This window comes from Zonotrichia albicollis, chromosome 12 (genome assembly GCF_047830755.1).
Source record: "Zonotrichia albicollis isolate bZonAlb1 chromosome 12, bZonAlb1.hap1, whole genome shotgun sequence".
In the NCBI taxonomy this organism is placed as follows: Eukaryota; Metazoa; Chordata; class Aves; order Passeriformes; family Passerellidae; genus Zonotrichia; species Zonotrichia albicollis.
The window spans coordinates 2,572,828-2,582,500 of NC_133830.1; the positions used below are offsets into that span (position 1 = coordinate 2,572,828).

General features: G+C 40.0%; 1 protein-coding gene across 7 annotated transcripts in view; it reads right to left on the reverse strand.

The window, feature by feature from the left end:
- The window catches only part of CHL1 (cell adhesion molecule L1 like), a 607,847-nt gene that overhangs the window by 465,518 nt on the left and 132,656 nt on the right, over positions 1 to 9,673 (reverse strand). For 6 of the 7 annotated variants that reach the window (XM_074550330.1, XM_074550333.1, XM_074550334.1 and 3 more), the window contains one exon: positions 8,875 to 9,673. This exon is cut by the window's right edge and continues 4,194 nt beyond it. The exons of the other annotated variant lie outside the window; for it this stretch is intronic. The gene's annotated coding sequence lies outside the window, so the exon portion shown is untranslated. Of the gene's footprint in view, positions 1 to 8,874 lie in introns of those variants that run through there. 7 annotated transcript variants of the gene reach the window in all.

Consider the following 9,673-nt stretch of genomic DNA (forward strand, 5'->3'; position numbering starts at 1 on the left):
GGGGTGAATGGTGAAGGGATTGGTTAATTAGAGGGTGAGACACAGGGTTTAGGATTTCTGTACAGGGGGGTTTAGAGAAGTAAGATGGAGGAATTGGGGCGTGTCCTGTCCTTCTTCTTCTTCTTCTTCTCCTCCATCTTCTTTGGTGATGGTGGCACTTTTGGATTGGTTATTACTGAGAGTGCACCGAGTTATAAGAATAAATGGTATTGGGGAAAAATGATAAATATTGTACACGTAACAATGGGTATAAAGATACGTGGCTGCCTGGAGGGCAGCACAGTGTGCTCATGGCTGGCTGCTGAGCAGAGCTCTGTTCGGCTGAAAGAACATCTTTTAGATAAACAATTAATAAACATAAAAACCGAAAGAAGAACTGAAGCCTCTTCTCGTCCTTCGATACGCGGGCTGCCCCAAGGCCACTCCGGGCCTTTCCAAGACACTTCAAACAAACGAGATAAAACCGGACACTGGTGCACTTCTGCTCCCTCCTATGACACTTTAGGAACATTATTTTATAAGTTTAAACTGGTTGATCATGCATTTTTTTCATGCTCTGTATTCTCAGTCTTACCCAACTCCTCACTTCCATTCCCCACCATGGGCTCCCGATCACCCCACCTGCCATTTACAGAGCGTTTTGCCAGGGACAGGAGAAGGGTGGAGGAGACAGGAGAGTTGAATTGTTTTTCTCAATGTGAAATTCGATCTTTGGGAGAACAGTAAATAGAGATTTTTTTTTTTCTCTGTTAGCATGAACAGACACAATCAAAGCGAGCAGCCACTAATTTTCCATGCATTGATCAATTACTCTCTGGCTGTGGAGATGGGATCTAATCCAGAGCTCCATCCTGCTGGATGTGATGCACCTTCAATTACGGAAATAATATTTTTGGAATATAATATTTTTGGAATATAATATTTTTGGAATATTATTTTTTTGGAATATTATTTTTTTGGAATATTATTTTTTTGGAATATTATTTTTTTGGAATATTATTTTTTTGGAATATTATTTTTTTGGAATATTATTTTTTTGGAATATTATTTTTTTGGAATATTATTTTTTTGGAATATTATTTTTTTGGAATATTATTTTTTTGGAATATTATTTTTTTGGAATATTATTTTTTTGGAATATTATTTTTTTGGAATATTATTTTTTTGGAATATTATTTTTTTGGAATATTATTTTTTTGGAATATTATTTTTTTGGAATATTATTTTTTTGGAATATTATTTTTTTGGAATATTATTTTTTTGGAATATTATTTTTTTGGAATATTATTTTTTTGGAATATTATTTTTTTGGAATATTATTTTTTTGGAATATTATTTTTTTGGAATATTATTTTTTTGGAATATTATTTTTTTGGAATATTATTTTTTTGGAATATTATTTTTTTGGAATATTATTTTTTTGGAATATTATTTTTTTGGAATATTATTTTTTTGGAATATTATTTTTTTGGAATATTATTTTTTTGGAATATTATTTTTTTGGAATATTATTTTTTTGGAATATTATTTTTTTGGAATATTATTTTTTTGGAATATTATTTTTTTGGAATATTTTTGACAACACTCAGGGCAATCTCCCACCAGCTGCTCCAGACCTGTCTTGGCTTCCCAAAAGTCCCATGATCCTTCCCCAAGGATCAGCTCTTTCCACCCTGCAAAACCAAAAAGAGAAAAGCTCCTGTGGGGATCATTTCCCAGCAGCCACGGCCCAGTGCCCCATCCCGAGTTCCAGCTAGCAGAAAGCTGACCTGGAATGCTGATTGCTCATTTGTATTAATTGCCTGGGACTGACAGGGGCACTGCAGGCTGCTCCAAGTGCCATTTCCCTGGGCCTGCTTCCTACTTGCTGCTCCCAAAAGGGCACAGAGAGCCACTAATTGTGATATTCAATACTCTCTCTTTCCTGCAAGCAATAGCAATTTAATTAAATTTACATGGTTTTAAGTGACCAGCTATGACTCCGCTCATCTGTTTATGCAGGTCACTAGAATTGATAAATCTCCATTTCATTGCTGACATCTTCTTTTAAGTGCTCCCTTATTCCCCTCCTGACCTTTTAAAGCTGTTTTCTACCCTTCCTGCCCAGCTGAAATAGAGATTGAAATAGAGGTTCTCTCTTTCCCTAGGAGGCAGGACAGCAATCCATAACCCCCAATCCCATTGTACACCAAGAGATTTTCCTTAACGCTTTGAGTGTGAAGAGAAAATTTGAATATTTCCCCTTTTTACCCATTTTAATTCCCCACAGCCATTCACAGCTGAAATCAGAGCCTGCATTGCCATCACCCTCTACAGAACCCATCATCATCATCACCTGGCACTGCTGGTGATGCCCAGCAGGGCAAAAGCTGAAATAACAGCAGAGAATTCTATTACTGTGAGCCCCAAAGCAGGCAGGATGGAGCTTTCCAACCCAAACCATTCTGGGATCACTCTGCCACCACCTGAGACCTCCATGACTCCTTCAATTAACAGGAACAACATTTTCTTGGGCTGCTTTGACATATTTTTCATAAGATTCTATGTTTGGGTTTTGGTTATTTTGGGGCACAAGGGAGAAAACATCAGCAACACTTATAAATCACTTTTATCTTGAGGTTTTAAGCCGTTTTTGCAAATCTCTGACCCCTTTTTCCTCACCTGCACAGGGAGATTGAATTCAGAGTTCTCCACCAGCCTGGAGATGTGTTTGATATGGAGCAGACTGATCATCCCAGTGCTCCATATGTGCTCAGGCTGAGACAGAACTCAAAGCAGCCAAAAGGCAAACCTGGCCCAGTTTCTCCTCTTTCCCTCTGGGGAGAATTCAATCAAGAATTGATTAATGCTTGAATTCTCATCAAGAATTAATAAGTTCCTGATGTGGTGAAAATGAATAGTCTCAGGGAAGCAGCTAAGCTTGTTGTTTTGTACGGGGGAGAAGAAAAAAATTCCATTTATTTGGTAACTGATGCAGTGGTGAAGTTAGAGAGGGGGAAGTCTGAATTCCCTGACTCCTGATGACATTTTAACAATCTGATGAGTGGATTGACTGAGGGCCAGCTCTCAGAGATGGCTTGGGCTGCTCCCATCACCTCCCTCAAGCTTAGGTGCAATTCTCAAGCTCCACACCAATGGGGAGCACTGGGGGTGCAGCAGCTCAACACCACCACCACAAAAAAAATCCATTTCCTTGTGCCCAAAAAGGTGTCCCTAAAGGCTAAAAGTAAGAAAAAGCACAAAGTCAATCCTTTCCCAACAAACCCCTCCTCAATGTATCTGTACAGATTGATAAAATGAGATTCAGCAGGTACTAATAGTGATAAGGGTAAGAAATATTTAGTGACATTTTTATAGTTCCTTTGATGGGCTGGAGAGTTAAAATACCTTAAAAAAAAAGAAGAAAGAAAAACCCATGATGCTCTAAGACTAATTGAACCAATAATCAAAGGCTGTCTCTAATTCCTGGACCAGGAGGTCAATTACAGAAATAAATCTGACAGCAGATAGATGGGAACAGTGTGCAATTACCAGTTAAAGACCTGATAATTATGGCAAGAATTAGTCTGCATTTCCAATGGCAGCAAAACCCATCAGTTCTTTGCAGTTATTATCTTGATTGGAAGGAGAAATGGGCTCAGCTCTGTCTCAGGCTGACACAAAGCTCCAGGTACAGTGGGAGATGAGAAGGGGCTGATGAGCCCAAGGAGCTGGAATTTTCCTTAGCTGCAAACTTCAGTGGCAGAGGTGAGAAAAAATTAATATTCAGCAAGGAGAGATGTGGAGAAATTTTAACTCAGATAGAATAGGGCTGAGAAATGTGTATTTTTATGAGGTTTGCCAAAATGAGCCCAAATATGGCCTTTTCAAATAATCTTGAAAGGCAGAGTCAATGGAGAGTAACAATCCTGAATATTTAAAGAATTAGTACGTTGCTCTTCCCTTCCCCCATGGCATTATATAGCAAAAGGTAAGAGGTTTTGTAACTATTTCTTTTTAAAAAGTGCAATCTGCAATGTAAAACTCTCAGTAAATCAGACTAAACTTGATGACCTTTATTCTTGAGGTAGGCTGTACTTATATTTTCTCCTTATTGAAATAATCTGAAAGCACAACACTTGAATTCTTCCCCTCATTGTTAATTCTGTCATTCTGGGGCTCCAGGAGCTGGGAAGTTCAGAAAAGTTGGATCCAGGTAAATCCAAGGAGATGCTGCTGCATTGGGAGAATGAAAACCTTGGCAGGGGAGTGACTGAGCCCAGCAGAGGAAAACACCCAGAAAAAACCCTCAGAAAATGAATAAAACCTGGCAGCTAAGAGGCATTGGGACAGGAAATAATCTGCAGCCTTGGAGTCGTAAAAAAAGCACTAAAAAAGTGAAGAGTTTTTGGGTTTTCAGTAAATATTTTCCAAGACACCAATCAGTAAATGTTAAGTTCTCAACAACTGATGGTTGTGGGAAATGAAACAAAGGGAATATTTCCAGAAGACAGTTTCCTCCTCAGCTCATCCTGATGAGGAAACAATGAAAATGAGTGGCTTTAGCAGCTTCCAAGGTGCTCTCCCACCTCCCAGTATTCCAGGGCTATTCCCACTCCATTTGTCACAGCCACTTCCACATCCCTCTGCTGACACCTCTCTGCAGCAACTCTTTTTCCTCATGATTTTTTTTTTTTTAAATTAGGTGAATTACTGTGTCAAATGATCTGATTTCACTGCATTTTATGTAAATTTATTTACTTAGTGGCCTCTGGGCTCCATGCTGAGCTTGGAAAATGTACATTTCAAAATGATAAATAATTAACCAGAACTCCGGCACCACTGGAAGTTGCTACTCCACTCTCATTTTAAATAGTCCAGGAATATTTTTTTAATGCATGTTTCACATAAATTGCCACTTAGAGGAAAATAAATGCTCAGAACGTTGGCTGCCTGAAGTCATAAAGGCTTACACATAGCAAGGTGATTTTTATTAGAAAGTGCATTTATGCTTTTCATTATTTAATAAATAATCATAAAAGGAACTCATTTGAAAGCAGCAGCAGCCCCACGTGCCCAGCCCTCTGCAGGGATGCACAGGAGGGAGCAGCACCAGCAATTCCCAGGATAAAATCCCAGCCCAAGACCAGGACCAGGCAGGTCCCACACCAGTGACACACTGGGGAGGGCTGAACTCCTGCCCACATCTTCTCGTCATCACCCAGAGGAGAAAATGGGAATTTCTTTGGGCAAATTGTTGTGTTTTTTAAAAAAAAACAAAATTGAATTTTTTGTTTTTTGAAAAGGGCTGGAAATTCAGACACCTCCATCCATGCTAAATTCAAAATCCCAGGTGCAGCTGTCAATGAAATACAACTTCCCCAAAGAGATGAGGGAGTTACAGGTGATGAGAAATATTCACAGGGAGGAAGAATCCTGAACACAGCTCAGACACAAAACAGGCTGGAACTTCTCCAAGGCCAGGAATGGAGGAGTTGAGGGACCAACCAACACAGATAAATCCTGATAGTCAGGAGGGGGAAGAAAACAACCAAGCTTGTGTAGGAGAGGCAGCCTGGCTGCTTTAGGGACAAAAAAAACCCTTTAAACATTCCAAAAGAAAGACAGCAGAGCAGCCATGGGAAAAATGAGGAAAACCAACCCTGGGACAGCAAAAACCACTGGGAGGGACCACAGCCACGCAGCTCTGTTCAGCAGGTTCTTGTGACATCCTCTTCCAGGTAAAGCAACACCAAACCCCCGTTCCCACTGCTGGTTTTTCTCACCTGGTCCATCTTCCCATGCAGTTCCAGCAGCTCCAGCTCCATCCCAGCCCAGGAAAGGTGTGGGAGCCTCTGCTCCTGCTCCCACACCAGGAGCTGTAACACCACAGATTTCCCTTCCCAGAGCTGGGAGAAAGCCACTTCTCACCACGAAGGTAATTCCATCCCAAACTGGAAGGAGAAGCTGATTTGCCACCAGGATAATTAACAAAGAGGTTCCTCCTGTAGCTCATTTCCTGCAGGATTGGGAATGACCCAGCTCCTGTTCCACAGCTGCCCCTTGTTCCCACTCCCCCTCACATCCCTGCTTCTCACCCCCATCCCAGCTGAAGCACAGCCACCAAAACCATCCATTTTTAGAGTTTTAAGTCAATAAAAGTCCTGCAAACAAGTTTTGGGACTCCCAAACAAAACCAGGTGGTAAAAGCAAAAAAAAACCCCACCCAAACTCAAGATAATGCTGCATGTTTTCTGGTTTGAGATATTCCCGCCCCAATGTTCCAAACAAATTTTAACTCTCCAGCCCATCAAAGGAACTATAAAAATGTCACTAAATATTTCTTACCTTTATCACTGTTAGTACCTGCTGAATCTCATTTTATCAATCTGTAGAGATACACTGAGGAGGGGTTTGTTGGGAAAGGATTGACTTTGTGTTTTTTCTTACTTTTAGCCTTTAGGGACACCTTTTTGGGGACAAAGAAGAACCCTGGGCTGGGAGGGATATGAAGCATAGAAGTACAAACTCTATAGAAAAACATAAATTTGAAATGCAAAGAGTGGTGTTTTTTGTACAGAAATGCCCATTTCTACATCCAGGGCATGGGTGGGGCTCCACTCTCCTGGGTGGGTTCAGCCACATCGTGTGGGCTTCAAGCACAGTGAAAACACCTCCCACGTCTCGTTAAACGAGGTTGGAAATGTGCAGAGCTCAGACATGCAGCAGAGTGAAATGCTGGTGTTTCCCTGAGGGGCTCCTCTGCGCTCCCAGCTGATGCACAGATGCTGAAGTGGAGAAGTGATGACATTTCCTTGTGAACACAGTGAAATGTTTGAGCATTAGAAGGAATGCTCAGCCCCCAAGCCAGGTCTAATAATGACAACTTTGTCCCAAAAGCAAAACATCAAATATTTAATAACATTAAATCATAATTAACCAGAGCTCCTGCACCCCTGGAAGTTACTTAACTCTCATTTTAAATAGTCCAGGAATATTTTTTAATGCATGTTTCATATAAATTGAATTTTATCCCATATTTTATCCTTAAACTTCTGTGCCATCTGCTCCCACACACCTGCTGGTGGCAGCAGCACCTTTATTCTCACTCCAGTGAAGCACATGATTGTGGGACTTTCTCCTTCCCATTATGCTATTGAGAAAAGTGTAAATCTCATTATTCCAGGATATGAATTGTAATAAAACCTTCTTGGGATGCCCTTGATGCCTCCCTGAAAGGTGAATGCCTGTTAGCACAGGCCTGCATTCCCACTGAGGGTATTCAGTTCCTGCAGGTGAAGAATGCATGAAAAACGTCCTGAAGTGAAGCAGCTAAAAACATATGGCAAAAAAAAAAAGAAAAAAAGGAGAATTTCTTTCACTGAAATACAGTGAAATACACTCAGAATAGCACAGAATGAAACGAGGCTCCAGCTCTCCTGGGTGGGTTTAGCCACATCATGTGGGCTTCAAAAACAACACCCAAGTCTTATTAAATGAGGCTTGGAAATGTGCAGAGCTCACACATTAGTGAATTATAAATTATAAATTAAATTATATTAATATATAATAAATAATCATTATTTATATCAGATATATTATATATTATAACATATATCAAATATCATAATTATCAAAATTATATATTATTATATAATTAAATTATATAATTTATAAATATAGTGAAATACAGTCAGAGCAGCACAGTAGCCACACCAGCATCAAGGGTGATGCTCGTGAGCATCAACCAGATCTTTCAGATTCCTGTTAAATACATTTAAAAATGGATTTTCCAGGAATATCAGCTGCTGTCTTTATTACAGAGTCCTCACTTTGGCTGTTCCAGGTATCAGGAGAGTGAATTTGTGTTTACCTGCAGAACCTTCCCATGGACAGACAGAGCAGAATTAATCCTAGAACAGAGTATTGGTGATGGGGAAAGGGGAGGGAGTAACAAAAGAACCAAGCTATTTTCCTTGACCAACAAAGCCCATTTACTAAATTCCTGTAAAATTAATACATACAGATTCCAGTCTTTAGGCACAAGTGTAGTTTTCCCTAAAAAACCAACAAAATAAGGTATTATTTGGTTTGTGTGAGCCTGGATATTGATAAGATTACCAATATTCTGGTGATCTTTAATGAAGAGGAGTAGAAACTCTGTGTGCTGGGAGGTTTGGTGCTCATTAAAGGGTGAGTAAAGCATGTGAGAGATACTAACAATGTACAGGGTGAGTAAAGCCTGTGAGAGATACTAACAGTGGACAGGGTGAGTAAAGCCTGTGAGAGATACTAACAGTGTACAGGGTGAGTAAAGCCTGAGAGAGATACTAACAGTGTACAGAGTGAGTAAAGCCTGAGAGAGATGCTAACAATGTACAGGGTGAGTAAAGCCTGTGAGAGATACTAACAATGTACAGGGTGAGTAAAGCCTGTGAGAGATACTAACAATGTACAGGGTGAGTAAAGCCTGGGAGGTTTTGTGCTGATTAAAGGGTGAGTAAAGCATGTGAGAAATGCTAACAATGTACAGGGTGAGTAAAGCCTGTGAGAGATACTAACAATGTACAGGGTGATAGTTTGGTCCAGGAGAGGATCTCAGGGAATCAATGAGGAATTAAATTCAGGCTGTTCGCAGGTCAGCTTCATCCTGCTTAGGTGTCCTATCTACAGGGCCGATGATCCACGGTGTCCAAAAATCCCAGTGAAAGCCAAGGGCAGCTGAACCTTGGTGTGAAACCAAAAAAACCCCAAAAACCCCACATGTCACAGCCCAGAGAGGGCTGTGAGTCCCAGTTCAATCAGATTCCCAGCAAATAAACAGTGTCAAGTGAAAAGATAATCCAACCAAACCCCCAAATCAAACAAAAGAAACTCGCCGATTGCAGCCAAGGCTTTTGAAGATTACATCAAGTCAAACTTTTATTAGCAAAGTTGTATTTCATGTAAAATGAAAATATCTTTTCAAACCGTACGTGCACATCTGCGTGGTACAAACAGCAACTACAGTACAACACGTTTCTCTAAACTTTAATCAATGCACACTAACATTTAGCTCCCAAAAAAGTAACATTGTGATGGTGACACCACATTTGCTTTGATCTTTTTCTCATGAAATTACAAAGTCTCTTGTTTAAAGTCAGAACCATAATAATAAAAAATGAACAGACAGAATGCTTTGGCTCAAAGCCCCCGAGGGGCTCCTGCCTGAAAACAGAACAAATCAGTGCAGATCACTTGAGATTTGACATGAGAGATCCAGAGCTGCAATGTAAACATGTCCTGCTACTCCAGAGTGGTTTGTACCTTGATTTTTGTCATAAACACTGACAGAGAGGCAGCTGAGAGTGTGATCCATTGGGAAACAAAGGGAATTCTCCATGAAGAATTTCCTTTCTTTCTATCTGTTCTTACAGGTAAGCAAAAGAACCTAAATACACTTCTCATCTGCAAAATAATGGCTGTTAAAAACGATGCTGAGGTTTCCTCTCAAAGCTCAAGGAGCAGTGAATGTTATTCTAACTTTTCTTTACAAAATGTGGAGTCACTGTTTAAAAACTCTATTTTTAAATATATAGAAAGATTGTGCTACTATTTGCTTTCATGTCAAAAATAATATTGGCCTGAAAACTTTGATGAAAACCTCTCATGGTCTGGATTGAAGCCATTCAGCCAATGGAAGCAGTTTCCAGGA